This window comes from Phasianus colchicus, chromosome 3 (genome assembly GCF_987193195.1).
Source record: "Phasianus colchicus chromosome 3, bPhaCol1.hap1.1, whole genome shotgun sequence".
Taxonomy (NCBI): domain Eukaryota; kingdom Metazoa; phylum Chordata; class Aves; order Galliformes; family Phasianidae; genus Phasianus; species Phasianus colchicus.
The window spans coordinates 47,672,288-47,693,093 of NC_143438.1; positions in this window are offsets into that span (position 1 = coordinate 47,672,288).

Sequence of the window (20,806 nt, forward strand, 5' to 3'; positions counted from 1 at the left end):
GATGGATTTTGATCATTTCCAGAGAAGGAGACTCCACAGTCTCTCTGGGCAGCCTGTTCCAGTGCTCTGTCACCCTCTAAGTAAAGGGTTTTTTTCTCAGGATTGTATGCAAGTTCTTATGTTCCAGTTTGTGTCCATTGCCCCTTGTCCTGTCACTGCACAACACCATGGAGAGCCTTGCCCTATCCACTTGACTTCCAAGTTTCGGATGTTCATACACACTGATCATATCCCCCCTCAAACTTCTCCAGGCTGAACAGCCCCAGATCTCTCAGTCTTTCCTTATAAGAAAGATGCTCCAGGATCCCAGCCATCTCTGTAGCTCTCCACAGAACTCTATCCAGAATGTCCCTGTCTTGAAGTGAGGAGAGGGAGGATCACTTCTCTCAACCTGCTGCCCAAATGCACTCCAGCATCCAATTGGCCTTCTTGGCCACTGGGGCACACAGTTGGCTCATGGGAAAAAAAATCTTTGGTCTAAAACTAAAATGTAAAACTGTGGATATACAACAATTTCTTTAATTAAAACATTATGTACAAACATCTATTTAAGATATATTTAGAAGCAAACAAATAGGTTATCATATCTGACTCCCTGAAATCCAAAGATTTCACAAAGCTATAATAAGGTTCTAATGTCCTTTAAACACTGCAAGAAATTTTGCAGTGATGAATCATCTTTGACTCTAAATGGAAGTTAAAATATAAATGAAGACAGGAAACCTAGTGTGTCTAATGCAAAGTTTTACAGGAGCCTGAATACACACATCATGCACTGCAACTGAGAAACGTTCATGTGTGTGGATTTATTGCACAAGTAGAAGATTTTCCTCATTCATTACATGATTTTTGATCTGTATGAAGGTGAGATGAGGACATGAAGCAGAAACTCACTTGGAGTACCTCATTTTTTGTTGATTTTTTTTGTTGTTTCTTTGTATGAGGACAAAAGGAAGAGCCAGGGACTTTCAAAGCAGTTAATCTAAGTAATGAGATAGATAGTAATCAAATAAGCAATGAAAAGGCCATAAAACAATTAAGGCCTATTTTAGAAGGACCTGGAAAATACTTTGTTTTTTTTTTCTTTAAGGCCAATTACTGATTCAGCAAAAATGGATTGTGTTAAATCAAACTGGTTTCCTTAACGCAGTAACTGGACTGGTGATGTGATAAAATTCTGCTTTAGAAAGGAGATCTTTGCACAGCAAGTATATATATAGTTAAAATCATCACTGTGTGTATGAACAGCAGTTGTGAAGAATACTTACTGCGTGCATATAACACTTCATTATTAAATAGAAAAGTGTGTAAATGTCTTTAATTAAACAAATGCATTAATTGATTCCAGGCAGTGAAAACAATTGAGAGAGGATAAGAAAAGAAGTAAAAAGAGCAGGATTATACTTGGTTTACATGGCAGGCTTTTGGTAGTGGGGGGGGAATGCCTTTTTGTTGGTTAGTTTTTGCTGTTTGGTAGTTGCAGGGATGGCCTTTTTGAGCACAGCTCAGAAGCTGCCCCATGTTTGTTAAAAGCCAATTCCAACAACTTCAAAAGGGACCTGCCCCTGGCCAGAGCTGAGCCACAAGCAACACTGTCTGCATCTCTGGGAGAGCAAGTTTAAAAAGAGGAAAAACTGCAACAGCAGCTGGGAGAGAGGAATGAGAGATGTGAGAGAACAGCTCTTCTTGTGGGAGCCCTCCTCCCACAAAGGGGCAGTCATCTGCAGCCCACAGGCACCACATAAGCAGATCTTCTCATGTAGCCAGGAGAAGCCCTCAGACAGCAGTGGATGAGGCCTGAAGGAGGCACAGCCCATGGAGAGCTCCTGCAGGAGCAGCAGACTGACCCAGCAGCCTGTCCCATGCTGGGTCAGGAGGGCAGAGTGTGCTGCTACCCATGGGGTCCCATGTTGGAGCAGTGCCTGAAGGGTGGGACTCATGGTATGGAGCTGTGTTGGAGCAGTGCCTGGAGAGCTGCAGCTTGTGGGAAGCCCACATAGGGTCAGTTTGAGAAGGACAGCACCCATGACTGGGACCCCATTCTCCAGCTCTGTTTGAGGGTAGGAAATAGAAGAGGATGAATAGTGGAAAAAAATGGTTTTGATTTGATTTTAGGTTCTTACTGCTCTAATGTGTTTGTAAATGGTAATAAATTATATTAATCTCCCTACTCTGTTTTGCTTGTGATGGTAATTGTCAAGCAACCACACTGTTCTTATTACAAACCTTGAGCCCTTTTTCACCATATTCTTTCTCTTACTTCAAGGAAGGGGAGTGGGAAAGCAGCATGGTGGAATTCAGCTGCCCATCAGTGTGAAACTAACATACGGTGATAACAGCCTGCCAGGAAATAAAATATTGTCTTATAAATAAGAGTGCTTAATTATTCTGTGCCCTGAGCATACAGAAGAAGAGAAAATCATTTAACAAGAGGCAAGGAACAAGAAAAAAACTTTCCAGTCATGAAGGGATCTATGAGCTGCTGGGATGTGAAATTTACACTATGTGAAAATTCTGCTTATCCAAAGAATTTTTAGAAAGATGCTGCACATAGATCAGAAAAACTATAGTGATAAATAGACAAACCAACACATAGAATAGAATCATTTTCTATCCCTTCCAGCACAGTGTGTCCACATTTTTTTCTACATTTCCTACAATTTTAATAAAAGTTTCTATGATATGATATAAAGTACCATAGCATGTGGCTTTGTAAAGCAGCATAAGTTCCCTGAATTCAATGAAATAAAACAAAATAAAATAAAATAAAATAAAATAGTTGAAAAAAAATCGTTATCAAAGAACAGTGGCCTGTTTTTACTCCCTTGTCAAGTTGAAAATCTTTACTACACATACAATTTTTAAAATTCCCTCTTCTTCCCCCTCCAGAATGATAAAAGAGGCTGTGAGTCTCTAGAATGTGTAAACATATGTTAGGATTTGTTGCTGTTGTTGTGGGTTTCTACAGATTAGAAGTTTTTCCCTTCTCATTTTCTTCAGGAGTATGAAAGTAGAGTTTATATGATATTGATGTTGAGCTGCACATGTAATATATTTTCCTCCCACCATTCCACTTCTCATAAGATTTTTTCAGAGTAATACTACCCAAGAGGCCATAACAACTTGAGTAAGTTGCATATTATTAATCAAAAGTGAAGTTTTTTATGGAAATAGACATTAACTGAAAGGTATAACTATGTTTAAGAAACTGAGTAATTAATGGAAAAAGTAATACAGACCTTTAGTCAAGGTAACTATTGGAGTCTAAGCATTACAAAGCACTCTATGATTGCAGGAGATCTGGCTCCTGTGAGATTTTTAGCAAACAACCAAAAGAAATATTAATTGCAGATTATTTCTTTGAAAAGAGATAGATGACTACAACTAGCATTTTGGAAAAGAGATAATTTTAATGTGGAACTTGCAACCAGAAGACAGAGGGCCATTTTCAGACAGTTTCAGAGGTTATTGTGCTGGGTACAATTTTTATAGATAATAATGCATGCAGATATCTGGGACATAACATAGGATAAAGGAGAGAGGCCAGCTGTGGAGCCTGAGTTCATTTACAGCTGGCATTTACTTGTTTTCATTAGTGAATTACTCAAACATGTAGACATGGTTTGCAACTCAAAGTACTTGCTCAAAGTGGGTCAGAATGGGTGGCCTGCAAATTCAGCCCTTTATTCAACTAGAACTCTCTTTAAGAAGTTAGCCTCAAGAAATATTTAAAATTAAATTAAACAAAATTAGGGAGGAGAGGCTGTTCAAGTTATCTGAGAACACATGTGAGGCACAAAGCCTCCTAATAAATGGCACTAGAAGAAAGTCTTTTTCTTATAAATTTGAAAAAAAAAGTCTGTAAGTTAGAACAACATAAATCAGGAAATCAGAATGAGTCATCACTTCGAAGGACATAAGAAAGGCAAGAGTTGCTCTATAAATATATATAAAGAAGGAAATAAATGCAAGTATTGAACTTCTTTACTGGGGAGACAGTAAGTAACAAATGGCAAGAATGAGATGGGAATATTTATGGCTTAACTTACTTCACTTCTTAAATCCACAAATATATTCCTACCCTGTGGTAATTTTGTACTTATAATAATATCCAAGGAAGGTGGTAAAGCAAACAATAGAATTGAAATCTAAGTGCAGAAAATCAGGTATAAAATTTGCTTCTCATCTCAGTTATCAACTATATGTTTTGAGTGTATTGAACCCTTGAATAAAGGGTCATTTAAAGATGAGGACAGTTAGGGATGCACCATTCACTGTGGTTTATTAGAGCTAAGTAGGAAGATGCTGGCAGAATACTACTGTGAAGGAACTGCTGTGCACTCCAGTCATCCAGGCTGAAGGCTGAAATAAGTACCAGCTGGAGATCATCAAACATAATGTATACCGTGTACACTGTACAATGGCACCAGGAAGGAGAGTGGTGGATTTGATGACCTCTTCCTCCTTTGTATCATTTGTATGTGCTGGAGTTGGAATTGGACTCAATGATCCTCATGGGTCCCTTCCAACTTGGGATATTCAATGATTCTGCAAATGGTTCTTGCAAACCAAGGACAACTTTGGACCCACTTTACCAGGACTCCCTGGTAACATTACAGCAGGTCATACAGAGTATGGGTCTCATACTTTTCTCCTGAAAGTCACAAGAAGGCAGACTTCTCAACTAATCACTCTGCATTCTCTATAGGCTGGTTGCCCGTGCAGTGCCCCTCACGACCTGCAAACTGTTGCTCCATGATGAAATCTGTCCCAGGATGAACAGGGATTAATCACTTGCCTTTTATCCTTCTGTGGCAAGAAGGTTAAAGGGATCACCTAACAGAACCTAATGAGAAATCTCAGTCAGATGATGATTTGACACTAGTTAGAAGAAAGCCGGAGTGCAGGGAGGATGGAGCTACTGAGAAGAAGCAAAGAAGCATGAATATCAGCAATGCAGTGAGACAGCTAGTGAGAGCAAAGCTGGACACTTGAGAGAAAAAATTGCCTGAGAAAAAACTTGTTGCCAACTTGTCATTAAGGATGTCCAAAGCAAAAATGGAGTGCAAAGAATTCTTCTTCCCTGCAGAAAATAACTGCAGCTATTATTGCTTCACCTGAGCACAATATGGATTGTGTCTGCTGTATGGAGATGGCAACATGCCAGAGCTGGTGTCCTTTAATATCATCATAATGTAATGAAATAGCTATGGTAATTTTTGTTAAAAAAACAAAAATACTTCTTTTGTCTAAGCAAATCATTGGTGCAAACTGTGCATTGTATGGTACCTTCTAAGATGATCTCTGGTTCTAAGACTGTTCCTTAACTTTTCTGAACTTCAGTGGCCATTGCATACATTTCCTAGCTGGTAACAACCACATAGGAACTCTTTCCTTTCTTCAGGCACTGAACATTAGCCACAATTCAGAACTAAAGTGCAGAGTTGATAAAAACAACATATCAGTGCTTGAAAGGTCCCCTGCAATTCCATAGGACATCAGGTGAGATGTCAGAACTGAGCCACTGAATAAATCTAGAAACAAAGGAACTGTTTACTGTATAACCCTGAAAAGGTACACAGGTGACAAGTGGAAGATATAGAACACTTAGAAGGAAAGAAATATTTTCAAGGATTATGTGGCAGCAGTTTGAGAGGCAGGAAAATTAAGATAGGACAACACATTCTTCTAACTGTGCAGAACCATTTGTGATAGGTTGACAGTAACAGTCCTACTCATTTTATATTAGTGCATAGGTTAAGCAAGCTCAGAGGCAGAACTGAGTAGAGATGTTTACAATATTTTTAGAGAGAAAAGAAATACAGAAATCTCCAATAGCTAGGGAACAACAAATTAATCTATAGATAGGACCTGGGCATTTCTGGATTTGATAGCTGATAGATTTTGTGCACTAACTTGGTGTTCAGTCACCGGGAATGGGTATTACTGTGCAACTGCAAATAACAAATTTAATAGCTCTATTTAAGAATATAGAGTGTTTCATACATCCACAAGCCCATTAGTATGACCTCTATGTTACATGGAGCTCTAGATCAAACTGTGAAGGAAAGAATAAAGATATGGAAGGAGGAAAGAGGATTATCTGCAGCAGACTAAACAAGGTCAATTTAATACCCATATAAAACAAATTGAAAATTTAAAGTAAGTGGCAAATGCACCTAATCTGTGTGAATTTTAGTAAGACATTCAAAGTAGACCACACTGCAGAAGACAGGAGCCAATTAAATCACCAAGTGAATAAGGAATTGGCTACATTAAAGCACCGACAGGTGATCAGACTTCTTGGTGACACGTATTTTGAGGTACTGCCAATATTTAGAGAAGATAAGAATATTTTATGGAGATAAGTGAACGATCATGAGACTTGGAATGAGAAACAGTTTAAATTCAAAAGTGCATCGTGCAGAAGTGCAAATCATGCCTTAGCAAAATGACAGAAAAAATGACTGCTCCAAGCTGACTCATCATCAGCTGAGAGCTAAAAATGATAGAAATGTCTGGGCAAACCAGTGCATTATTAGAAGAGTTATGATCTACCAATGTGTTGCAACAGAGAAAAAAAAAACAGAAAAAAAACCCACTAAAGATGTATCAGATATGTTATTTTCAGCGGAGATAAAGATGTACTAATGCCACTGGACAAAGCATTGAGAAAATTCCACTTGGAGAAGAATTTATATATCATTCACGATCAAAACAGAAAAAGTCAAGCTGGAACACATGCAGAAAAGGAATAAGTCTGTCTTACCAAAGGAGACCAAAACAGCTTGTCTTGCGTAGCTTAACAAAATGAAGTCTGAAACTGGATTTGTTCCCATAAAGTGGGATAAGCACCTGAAAAACAAAACAAAACAAAACAGTACAAAACTAATGGTCATTGTAGAAAGATGCATGAAAATCTGTCAAATATTTTAGGTTGCAGATAGGGTCTAGTTGTGTCATGCATTGAATAGGGAAGGAGCTAACAATAAATAGGGGAATAAAACGGTGACATTTCCTGATGACACCAATTTTGAGGCAAATAAACAAAATGGAGTCCCAAGAACAACATCCTAAAATCAGGCTACAGAGTTGTTTTTTTTTTTTTTTAAATCAACATTAAAAACCCTGATACATTTAAGAGAACTCCATGGACTCATGAAAGAAATATTGATGCAAATGAGCTAGCGGGAGACTGGACCTACTGACCCTTATAGTCCCTACATTCTCTCACTGCCACTTTAGAAATACCTAATATTATGCTAACGCCCTCAAAAAAACCCATAAATTATATTGGATTTTTAGAAACACCTGATCACCCTAGATGTTTCTCTTCTGAAGAAGGCAGCTGAATGCCCCAAAGACCACTGACAAATAACAGAATGACAAAAATTTATGCAGATCTAGAAATGAGCTCATTGTTAGAAAATATATCCATTTATACCATCATTTCGACAGTTAACAAATAGAGGCAAGGAGGTAAAAGAATCTCTTTTGCCCACATCAATTCTTTACTTGTAGGCCAGCAGGAATTAGATACATTTCTTTTTCCTTTTAAATGTGCAACACAGCACTGTGATTTGTACCCTTTAAAGGGATTGCATAATGAAAAATCTTTCCAGGAGCCCCAATGAAGGCCATTACATGCTCTTAACTTGCAATTAATGTATGTTTCAAATTAGCAGGTCTTCTTATTAATGCTCAGCTGTTATGCTTATCTGATGTTTCCTTATGCAAAATAATGAAACAAAATAAATGAACCCTTGTTCAGCAGGAGCTGTCAAATTAGAAACGGTTTCAAAGTAATAATTAGGCAAAATGGATCACAGTGTTCAGGCTTCAGCAGTGATTGTCCCTTTGTGGGCCATTAACAAAATCTAGTCATTGGATCTGCATGCAATTTTAATGAAGCCACAAGTAAACAAACTGCAAAATGGTGTAGACAGGAATTTGCTCACTTTATGAGGCAGACTCTTATATTACACTTTTTATTTTCCCTTCCTCTTTTTGCACCCCTTGGTCATCATGCTGGCATTTCTGGTCAGGGGTGGTTGGAACAGAATGCCCAGAGAGGGGGTGGACTCATGATCTCAAGGGGTTTTCAAGAAAAGAATAGATGTTGCACAAATTAGAGGAATAAGAGGCATGGATTGATGGTTGGACTAGATGATCTTAATGGTCTTTCCAACTGGATGGTTCTATGATTCTACAATTAACTTAAGGTTTCCTTTCACAATGTAGTATTTTAAAAATGATGCCTACTGACCTCTGTAGCATAGGTCAGCTGCAATTATAACAGTAAGATAGGCTGCAGTGTTTATGCATTTATTTATGAAAAAGCATGGATCATGAGGATGATCACAGAATGCCATGCAAGCCTACAAGACAATGTGTAGAGCAATGCAGGGAACATTGATGCCTGGTGCCAATAAGGAAGTAGCTCCCCTAACACATCATTCCAGGGAGGTCTGCATTACTTTCTCCTCTTTCTCTTGCCACGCTGGAAGAAAATGGATATTTTGGCTTCTAGCTTTTGCAGACAGGCAGTTTGTTCCTCCGCTGCTTTAAGTTTCCAGCAGGCTGGGAGCGGCCAGGTGGGGGATGTGCTGCCCCACCTGATGGTGGCCGGAGGAGGAAGGATGGGGAGGAACGGACGAACAGAGCAGAGCTGCACTCACTGACGGCTGCCTCTTGTTTGAACACTTTCCACAAAAGTCTTAGCTTACTGGAGGTCAGAGGGGTTTCAGCACATTTTCTCGCCTTCAGTGAATTTTAATAGTACTTGAGAGTGTTGATAAAACTGATGATGATGCTCATGAAGTTCATTTATTTTCTTGATAAGCAGATGAAAGAGGTAAAGCCTTTGGCCTCCTAAATAGCAATACTATCACTGTCAATATCTCTGATATTGAAAACAATATTTTAAAACAATTATTTAGGAATATCATGCAAAGATCTGCCCAGAGGTAATGCAAAGGACCTTCCATCAATGCAAAAGAGACTGCAGCAACTCCAATTGCTACTACAGGCCCTGATATTGCACTGAGTAGTGCGACAGACCCTGCTGTCACACCAGCTCTTGCAATGAGCCCTGTGGATCCTCCTGCTACTCCTGAGTGAATGAGGTGCACCATGCCCAAAGACACAGACCTGTGGTCATTCCAATTCTTGCGATGAGCCCTGCAGTTCTTCCATCTCCTTGTGGTCACTCCAGTCCCTGCAACAAGCCCCATAATTCAGTAAGAGAACCAACTAGTGCCAGCATCAGTTGCTCCTATAAGCAAGATGAAAAAGTGTCTATGAAAGTCAGATCGTTTAGCAGAGAGAGATGAAGATGAAGATGAAGATGAAGATGAAGATGAAGATGAAGATGAAGATGAAGATGAAGATGAAGATGAAGATGAAGATGGAGCAGGGCTGTCACAAAGGTGGGAGGAGAAGGAAGAGACAGAAACCATCCAATTTCTAACATTGAGTGAGCTGCAAGATTTGTGAAAAGATTATGGCCATTGCTCAGGCAAGCACATTGCCACCTGGCTGCTCTAGTGCTGGGAAGGTAAAGATAGTAGCTTGGACTTAGCAGGCAGAAAAGCCAGGCATCTGGGATATCTTTCTAGAGAAAAAGTGGCATTGACAAAACAGTTGGAAAAAGGAAAGAGTCTTTCACCCTATAGCAACAACTCTTGTCAGTTGTGAGGGAAAGATATCTCTTCAAGGAAGACCAGGTATTTAACCCAGGTAAATGGACCACTGTGGAGAAAGGTATCCAGTATCTGAGGGAACTAGCTGTGGTAGAAATGATATATGGAGTTTACCTGGATGAGAATAGCAAATCCCAAGCTTCAGATGACATGGTATGTATGCAACCAACTAGGTGGAGGGTTGTACAAAATGCACCATCACCATAGACCTGCACCCTGGCAGGAATGAACTGGAAAGACATCAAAAGACCAACAGTAGATGAAGTGGATAGCCTACTTTGACAGCATGAAGATTGTCTCTCTCCCTCCCTATGGGCCTGTTTTTCAGCTGTGGAGAAACTGTCCCAGGAGTTTCAGCAGTTTGAAAACAATATGTCTTGCTCTTCACCTGTACAAACCAATATCTTAGCTATTAGAAGTGAGCATTCCTCCTCTGCTCAAGAGAGAGGATACAGTGGACACACACCACATACTATGCAGTGCTTTTACCATTGTGACCATGGAGAAGATATGAGAAAGTGGGATGGAAAACCCACCTCGGCCCTACAGGCACAGGTATGTGAGTAGCAAGGGAAAACAATCACAAGAGGGTTCTTCCAGGAAAATGGCAGCTCCAGTTTCCAGCAGGCAGTTCTCCAGACAGAGAAGATGGTCTGATCTTATCTCTGAGGCTGACAATGAGCCTTCTAATTCTCATACATGAGAGATAAGTAATTAATACAATAATCAGAACTAGAGGGGCCCTGCCTCCAGCCAAGTGGAGGAAAGGGACAGTTGGATTTATTGGACTGTGTGAATTCGATGGCCTGGCACATCAGAACCACACACACAGAAGTGTCTCATTTTATGTTACTGGAATTGCCTCTTGTGACAGGAGTCCAAATCTTGTGTGGCAGATGCAGTGTGAAAAAAAAAATGCTTGTCACTGCTTCACTTACACTTGATTGCACTTCCATAATATTTACCTAAAAAACAGGTATACAAAGCTCCAATTCACAAATGCCATTGACCTGGGAAGTCACTCCACATATTATCCACCTGTAAAGCCTGTGTGCCATTCAGCTGATATCCCCAGTGCCCCCAGGTCCAGCATCACAGTGTACATTTCCTTGGATCCCTAAGCATGCTCTTTCATGCTGCATGATGTGACCAGTGCATGTGGGGTTTGCCTATTTGGCTTACAGATTTCAAAGGCAGATTTCATCAGCTAACCCAAGAAGGAGAATGACTGGACAAAAATAAGCTCAATTCAAAATTCCATAAGTGAATACAAACAGTAAAACTGACAGAAGGTTGAAATCTTGAACTTCAAACATAAGGCAATATTACTTTTATTGATTTATTTCCTCTAAACTCAGACTGTTATTTCCCCTTATTTTAAAAGTCAGATCTTTTTCCTGTCCTTTTCTGATGACCGACTCTTCTGCTTTTGTTTTGATTTTAAAAAGTTCTTACATGAGATAAACCTAATGATCCAAAAGACACAATGACCCTGCAGCAATAAAATAGCCTTACAGAAATAACCATCTCCCTTCCATCCAATCTTCCTGCAATTTTCTTGTACAAGAAAATTATACAAGCATTGAGAAAGACATAGGTATTGCAAATAAAGTAGATATTAGAAACAAACAAACAAATTTCCAAACGGAAATGAAAATGTTATTTTTATCATCTTTCTCTCTTTAGTACATGACAAGAGCTTAGGTTAATGGAAGCCAATGTCTCAGAATTTTGAATGTTTTTTTCCATCACTTCAGCATTAACAAAAACCTAACCTTACAGGATAGAATTAGGAAATCTGATTAAAATATATTCTATATCCAAATACCATAAAAATATACGCTCCTCTCCTACCACTCTGTCAAACTTAGAAGCTTGCAAGCTTCAGGGCAAACTCTCTCCTCATCCTAATGCTATGCTCAGACCCGGTTGCGTGCCAGGACTCATAGTACACCTCTTTCCTTGTCAATGCATTTTGAGAGAAGGAAAGTGGACTCAGGAGACAGGAGCTGTAAGCAGCTCCCCAAGTGTGGAGCACCCCCAAGCGTAAGCTTATGGCAAGAAGCAGTGGTCTTCCATTTAATGCCTACATGCTCACTGTCTACATGAACACTGGATTCTGCATCTGATCAAGATAGCTCATCCCTGACCAAAGACATGATGTACTTTGGGTGAACTCCCTTTTTTCATGCAAAGAAATGTAAAAGTATATCTCACCTTATTTCTGTATCACTGTGTGGATTTAGATTCCGTCATAAGCTAAATAATCCTCTTCTGCTGGCCAAGACAATTTTCTCTTTGCTGTCAGTGCTACGTTTTCTATGATAAACTGATAAAAAAAAAAGTCCCTCAAATAATTGCGTCTGCAAGCAGCATCACACACATAAATTCAGTGGCAGGGAACTTGTGCATATTTTTATTAAACACACCAGGGACTCCTTCATCTACAGAGAAGAACCATTCATTGAAAGATGCAGAAAATAAAATATCTTATCATCTCTCAGTTTTCTCTCCTAATATGCTATATGACCTACCATGTAGACAGAGAACAAAACATTCAACTGGCCCCACACCAGCTGAGAAACTTACCTCTTTTGCCACAACTTGGGATTTTTCTCTCTGACCATTTATAGGATACAAAAAGGTGGTGCTTCAAAAAACATTTTCATTCATCTTAATTTTGAAGGAAAACAAGCTGAAAAGATTTCTATGACATAGGCCTGTACTGATGCAATGTATCGTTAAATGTTTGTTTTGTATTGATGGATTGCTGTGTGAAAACAAATGTAAGAAGAGGCAGCATGACGCAAGTTCTGCTTTCTCAAATCTGCTTTGTTTTTGTGTGTAATCCACAGTCTCTTGTGAACACAAGCCACAGTTCTCTGCAAGAAACCTAGAACAAAAGCAGGGGTCTTGAATAAAATATTCTACGAGACTTGTTCCTGTTGCTTGCTCGTGGAGACAAGTCTGTGCTTTTGCTGTTATATGAAAGCAGCCTTCTCTTAAAGATGTCACTGTGGGCTGCCTGTTTGTCTCCCATACAAAATCTCCAGTAGTCACCAACAGCTAAATAAACCATTTGTCATCACTGTTCACTTAAAGCCTGCTGCTGATCACCTAGTAGGAAACAACTCAAATTCTGCATGGTATATTTTTTTTAGTAAGATATTCCAGCTACGATTCCCTCTACAGTACTCGTTTAGGACCATGAGCCCATAGAGCACCAACTTAGATACCACATTTTTCTTATTAGTTCACTCTCGGGCTATATTATTTGCAGAACATAGCGACTAAAAAGCCTTTATATGTGACTGAATTCTCACTAAAGCAGAATAGGAGATGTGAAAAGTGAGATTAATATATAGTATACAGACAATTGCTGACAACCTGATGGATGACTTGATTACTGGTTCGGAGGAAAAAATGTGATAGGACTAAATTCAGAATGTAAGTAAGCCTGGAGGCTATCTAATCTACTGTGGCTTACATCAATCCTAAGTAAAGCCTGGAAGAATTGTGCATCCGTCAAACACATCTAGATCTTCCAAAATTTGGCTACTCTCAGATTCTTTTATCTCTACATGAAATTCCATTGAAGTCAAGAGATATCTCCACTTACCTTCCTATATATAACCAAAATTACTTATTTTCTTGACACAATGAGACAGAAATTTTACCAAAGGTTCATGAAGTAAATCCAGTTGGAAGAACTACACTGAGATATGAGGCCTACACTCTCAGGTGCTGAGGGAGCTGGCGGGGATGATTGCCAAGCTGCTCTTGGCCATCTATCAGATCTCCTGGTTAACTGGAGAGGTCCCAGAGGATTGGAGGCTTGCTGATGTGACTCCCATCTTCAAGAAGGGCCGTAAGGAGGATCCAGGGGACTATAGGCCCGTTAGCCTGACCTCCGTACCGGGGAAAGTAATGGAGCAAATCATCTTGGGTGCGATCACACGGCATGTGCGTGGTGTCCAGGGGATCAGGCCCAGCCAGCACAGGTTCATGAAAGACAGGTCGTGCTTGACCAACCTCATCTCCTTCTACGACTGGGTGACCAGACTGGTAGATGAGGGAAAGGCTGTTGATGTAGTCTACCTAGACTACAGCAAAGCCTTTGACACGGTCTCTCACAGGCTTCTTCTGGGGAAACTGGCTGCCTGTGGTCTGGACAAGTATACATTCCTTTGGGTAAGAAACTGGCTAGATGGCCATGCCCAATGGATAGTGGTTAATGGAGTGAAGTCCAGCTGGCGACCTGTTTCAAGTGGTGTCCCCCAGGGGTCGGTACTGGGCCCATCTTATTTAATATGTTTATTGATGACCTAGATGAGGGGATTGAGTGTACCGTCAGTAAGTTTGCAGATGACACCAAGTTGGGAGGTGGTGTTGATCTGCCTGAGGGTAGGGAGGCCCTTCACAGGGATTTAGATAAGCTGGATCGCTGGGCTGAGGTGAATGGGATGAGGTTCAGTAAGGCCAAGTGCCAGGTCCTGCACTTTGGCCACTACAACCGCATGCAGCGCTACAGGTTTGGGGATGAGTGTCTGGATGATTGTGAAGAGGAAAGGGACCTGGGGGTGTTGGTTGATGCTTGGCTGAACATGAGCCGACAGTGTGCCCAGGTGGCCAAGAGGGCCAATGGCATCCTGGCCTGCATTAGAAATAGTGTGGGCAGCAGGAGCAGGGAGGTGATCATCCCCCTGTACTCAGTTCTGGTGAGGCCGCACCTCGAGTACTGTGTTAAGTTTTGGGCCCCTCTCTACAGGAAAGAATGAGGCCCTGGAGCATGTCCAGAAAAGGGCAATGAAACTGGTGAGGGGTCTGGAGCACAAGTTCTATGAGGAGCAGCTGAGGGAGCTGGGATTGTTTAGTCTGGAGAAGAGGAGGCTCAGGGGAGACCTTATTGCACTCTACAACTTCCTGAAGGGAGGCTGTGGTGAAGAGGGGTTTGGCCTCTTCTCTCAGGCAGTGAGCAGGACCCGGGGAAATGGCCGCAAGTTGTATCAGAGAAGATTTAGGTTAGACATGAGGAAGAACTTTTTCTCTCAGAGAGTGGTCAGGCACTGGAATGGCCTGCCAAGGGAGTGGTGAAGTCACCGTCCCTGGCAGTGGTGTCTGGATGAGGAGCCGCGAGATACGGTTTAGTGCTTATGGTAGCAGTGGTAATGTGAAGACGGTTGGACTAGGTGACCTTATAAGTGGTTTCCAACCTTGTGATTCTATGATTCTATGATTCTATGATCAGAAACTCTTCATCTGAAGATGTGAACCGTACCAAAACAGGCATTCAATAAAAACACCAAGCACCAAGACTCAGCTACCTTAGTGATGAAGCTGTGGGGCTTAGGCAAGTTTTGACAAATCAGAAACCTTGGAAAATGGAACATTAATGGAAAAATGGATGTTGTCAACCACACAGGGGGCAGTGCATAATATGATGCCTGCAAGGGAGCTGGTGGGCTGCTCTTCGCCAGGATTGGCAGACAGGCCGCTGCCCTCACACAGAAGGCAGTGCCCTCCCTCCCTCCACCTTTGCAATAGCTTACACAGGCTGGAATTTTATACTCCGCCTTCATGGCAAACTGAAATAAAGGACTTGAGAAGAGTCCCCCTTGACATTTTCATTTGAGGCAAAATTATAGATCTTAAATTATAAAAAATCTAAACATAACTGCTGCCCAGCCTTCAGGTTGCCAAAAACCATGTCTGGGTTCAACTTCATCCCCTTGACAACCAGAACTATGCATCTCTACATCTCTGACTTAGAGCTGTTAAAACCGTAGGGCAGGCCTCGAGCTGTTCTGAGACAGCTGTGCTCTTCTGCACTCAGAAAGAGAAGGAAAGTGCTCTGTAAGAACAGCTTGTTACCCCCATGCTGCCAACCAACTATGCTGTCTCTGCACCTCTGAGAGCCACAAATCAAAACAGAAAGGTTTGAGAGTCCGGTTAGGACTATGATACGTGAATACTGAAACAACAACAAAAAGACAGAAGTAGGTATTTGCAGGCCTCTTCTTTAAATTAATACTGTTCTCAGTAGTGCTGCCAGTGTAAGATTGAGGTGTTTTTAAAGATGTCAAGATACAGGTAGTTTTCACCTCACAAAAACTTGGGTACTTCAACTTTCACGTTAAGCAGGTGTTTTGCACCGTAAGCAGGTATTTGTAACCAAACACCCATGAAACCCTGAAGAGTTGTACCATGTTCTTCACTGACTTATTCCAGAGGGAAGCAGTACTATTTTTCTCCAGTAACAGCGGATAGTTTTCATTCCTTTTCCATATCTATGTATTTTCTCCATATCTTCTCTTGCCAAATGCTATGGGTAAGACTATGCTGTCCTAGAAAATCCATGATTTCCAAGGGCAGATAGTTGGGATAGGCTGGTCCAGGCCACATGTGGGCTGTGGGCCTTGTGTTGGATGTGCCTGGAAATCAATGTAACCATGGAGAATTTTTAAGCAGAGCTGAGGACAAGGAGATTAGAAAATCAGATCATTTTAGAAAGGGGAAGTAAATTACAGCATTTCTCCACTAAATCTCCTAAAGTTGGCTCACCACCCTTATGAGTAACACCAAGTAAAAGAATCACAGCAGTTTATCAAGCAGATATCATGTTTTTATAACAAAATCTCACTAGCAAGATGAAAGTGGGTGAGGGATAGGGCATTTGGAGAGCACAGCAACATCATCTTTGTTAGCAGTGGAGCAGAATTAACCAGAGGGGTCAAGCTTTGTAATAGAGATTGTGGTGTGATTGCAGCTGGTAGAGCATTCACTCTGAACGCAGAGCAGAAGCAATGTGGAGTGATTTGAAGAAAGATGTGGCCATTACTCATAGAACTCTGAAATAACAAGAAGGGGGAATGAGAAGGAAGTAGTACAGGCCAGGGAGGTGGCAGAGACCATTCCTGGGATGTTTGTCTCAAGCGGAGAGAAACATTAGCTCCAGGGTCAATGAGAAAGATGTTGCATTTCATTTTGTAAATTTTTTTATGACATCTATTATCAGGAAACAAAGTAAATCTTTTGAATAATATGTTTGCAAGTTCAAGCATGATCCAACATACCTTTTGGTAAAATTCTGTTTGAGTAAAGGTGATTTGAAATAACAAGACAAGCACAAAAAAAGCTATTGAGCCCTTAATAGCTTTGGCAAAGAGGGCAAAAACGGAATTATCCAATTCAGATTAAAAACAGTGAGAACCATCCTATTTTAGACTGCATTATACTTGGCCTGTATGAGTGATTTATTTCACTGAAGTAAGATTGTACTAAAACAGGGGATCGCTCTCCAGACAATGCTGCCGTCCCCACGTGTGACGCACCATGTTTGCACATTCCATATGCTTCCTCATCAGTAACTTCTGTAATTAACACAAACTGATGAGGCATATGCTCAAATTAGATAGATACAGTAGCAAAAAGATTTGCTTTGGTCAGTGATCTCAAGCCAGTGATTTCTAAAGAAGTGAAAGCACATAGCAAATTTGCAAACACTTCAGCAGTGAGAGTCTGTAGAACTAAGAAAAGCTCTTAAAATGCACTTTGTGGCTCTGGATCCCTGTTTTCCCTGTGCTATGTTTTCTCACCTCCTAGATCTCATTTTCCATCCAATTCTCCTGCCAGAGAAAAGGACCAGAGGCAGGTCCCACATATCCGCTCATACTTTGCAGGGCTTCCACTTGGAAGGGATAGGGATTTGGGAGGGCACTGTTACTGCTTTAACACTTGAGTCAGTAGTTTTCTGAAGAGCACTTTGTTTTGGCTGTTCTGTCTCCAGAAGATGTGTTCTTCCTCATGGCTGCCGCCAGTACAGGTAGATAAAGTGGTCTGTGAACCTGGGGATGTGCAGCACCTTTGAAGAGCTGATAGGCACCACAGTTTTAGAAACTCACTGAACTGTGGAGGCCAAGTAATTTCCACCAGGCAGAAAAATACTGACATTTATACTCAGCCTGCCTGAAAAGACATGCCATGCTGCCCATGAGGATTTCCTATAGCCACTTCATCCCCCGTGAGACACTGCTTAACAGTTAAACCACTGCTTGTTTTTTTTTTTTTATTATTATTGTTATTTCTTTAGAGAAGAGACTTTTTGCTGTGAGAGAAATGAACACTGTCAGGGTACCAGAACATAAACTGTTACTGCAAATCAAGCTCAGATAAAATATCTAAGGTCCTGACAGTAAAGTCTTGTCCAGCCTCCCAGGAGACCCTCCAACATGAGGCCATGCCAGGGAGCTCTACACTTTTCCCTCCACTCTTTCTGTATCACTGGATATCACGGGTGAACTGTTGTGAGGAAGATGCAGAGTTTGTCCTGGTGCAAAAGCCCACCTGCTTTCCAAAGATCAGTGTTAGAAATTTCAGATGACTGAATGGATTTTCTCACAGTCTTGACAACTGAATGGATTTTCTCATGGGCTTGGCAACTGAATGGATTTTCTCATGGGCTTGACGAGTGTTCGGTCTTGAGAATTTCAAGTACAGCATAGACACAGGGGGACTGTTGCAATAGCACAGAGAGTCCAAAGCTGAGCTCACTTACAAGTATGTGATTTTGCTTTATGTCTCTATTTCTGTTATAAATTGCAGGAAGAGTGAACTACAGATAGATGTGGGAAGTGTGGTCAACATCAAGGGAATAGAGATCAAATATTCAAAATAATGTGATTGCAGAATGTGCCAGCTTGAGAAGGAAATTACTATTTGAAGGAATATATTTGCAGCAATTCTAAGGCTTTCTGTTCCACCTCTTATGTTCCACATGTGCTACCATTCTTGACATTTTCCTGCAGCCTAATGTCACTTGGAGAGCTGGCTGAGTTTGCTAGGGTCAGACTTGCCGACACGATTCTGCACTTCTCCCTAGAAGCAAAGACAGGAATATAACAAAAGTTCTCCATTTGTTTACAGGAAAGATGTTCTTAAGCAAGGCTGAGAAAATCCTGAAAAACATTTAGTCTGAGTATTACCACAAATGTTCAAATTATTTAGCTCCAACATACTGACTCTTTTATCTATTTCCCTTCTGCAAATATTCATGAAACAGTTTTGTTACCACAGCTTCTTACAGGAAGAGAATATCAATGCAACATGCACTAATATTCACAAAGTGATAAAATTTTACATTTACAAGCACCACTATGTACAGCAGCACATTCATTGAGCCATGGGTAAAAATATTGCCATGTGACTTATCCAGCCAATTTCAAATAGCTATTGCATTTTGAGTATGGAATGTTCAGAAAATATTGTAAATGAGCAGTCCAAAGAGACAAATCCATTAACATTTGTAGAATGTACTGACTAATGCACACTTTTAATAAAATGTAATTGTAAAGTTATTTTTATTAATGATATTCCTCAATTAGAGTGCTTCTAAGAATGCTGTAGCAGTGACAAAAGGGCTATCCCTCAAATAAAGAAACAGGTTATATTCACAGAACAAATTGTTGTGTAATCTAATATTCTCCATAGTTTCATTTTTTTCTTTATAGTAGTATCTGCAATTGAATCTTTTCCAATTGTTTCTTGACTTTCAGGAGACATAAGCTGTCAATCTTTTTAAAATATTGTTTTATTTTTAAAAAATACACTTTTCTTTTCAGCTTACATGTTACAGTATTTGTTACATGTTACAGATATGTACTAAAATATCACCAGTGCACATAAAATAGGGTTAGAAAAATATTTTCAGCATTTTTTTCTTGAAATTTATGTTTTCTTGAAGTAGGACATGCAAGCCACACTCCTTGAGAGTGATAAAGGGCTCAGTTTTGTCTGTAGCATGCTAAAGGATTCTGTAATGGGTAAGGAGATTCCAGAACAATTTCATGTACAATTCCTTTATTTCATCCCTTTATTCCATAAGGCTAACTTAAGTCTTGTCTGAAGTGCAAGTAAGAGTCCAAGCTGATCAGACCTTCAGTAAAGTGTAGGTAAAGCTCTGAGCTATTGTACGCAAAACGCTGTGATATTAGACAACAGTTTTTCAGTCATTTTTGGAAGAAAGTCACAATATAAGTGAATTGAATATTCAAACACAGATTTTGTGAGTACATTGAAGAAAAAATACTTGAAATACTATGGATTAGTTTTTTAAAGAAAGTCTAAAATGATAAAGAAGTGTATGTTATTTACACAAGCTCTCCAAAATACACTCCATATAAACCCTGCCTGTTCCCCTTTAACCAAAAGAAAACCTATTTTTAAGTGGAACATGCTACATTTTCTGTCCCTACTCATCTTTCTTCTGCTTATTTTCCTGTTCTTCCGTCATCAACTGACCATTTTCCCAGTCCCCACACCTCTTTACTCAGAGCAAGCTTTGTGCAAAAGCCCAAGCCCCTTAGTTATCCACCCATCACATACGTTATTTTGATCTTCACTCAGCAGTGCATGCTGTTGAACAACATTTTTAGTGTCAGCTGTGCCCCAGGACCTCACAGTCCATGTCAGTGCAGCATGTTTTGTACAGCATCCCTTCCAACTTTTTGGAATTAATCCTGAATTCTGAGTCTGAAGATGTAGCATCTAATTCCCCATGCAACACCACTGAGAACATGGGATTTGTTACTTTTTTTTTTTCTTTTGCATGTTTTAAATGAACAATTTCTCTATCATCCTGCTAGAATACTTAATCTTATGAGTTCAGCTTTCTACCATTTAATTTTCTGTGCAGACATGGTGGAAAAGGAGGGATTTTCTAGTAGTCAAACCTGTAGAAAAGTTACAGTACAATTTCACTGTCAGGAAGTTACTTATTTACTCAACACAAAATCTGTATCATTTCTTCATCAGAATGTCTTTCAGCCCAACCTTGTTTAATCAGCACAGTCATGTTTTAAGCTCAGGGGTATTTTTGAAACATCTAGAGAGCTAGTAGAAAGGTAAGATGCCTTACTACCTTACATGCTTCTCTAAGTTTAGTCTAAAATTCTCAGTATTCAAACTAGTCAAATAAATGTGAATGTTTCCTCACTCTTGTCCTCTTTTTTATTCCTTCTTTGTTTAGCTGAGGGACAGGAGTGGTATGTGTGGCAAAGTTTAATTTGCAACGGAGCATGGGACAAAGACAACCTACTTTCACCTCTAGA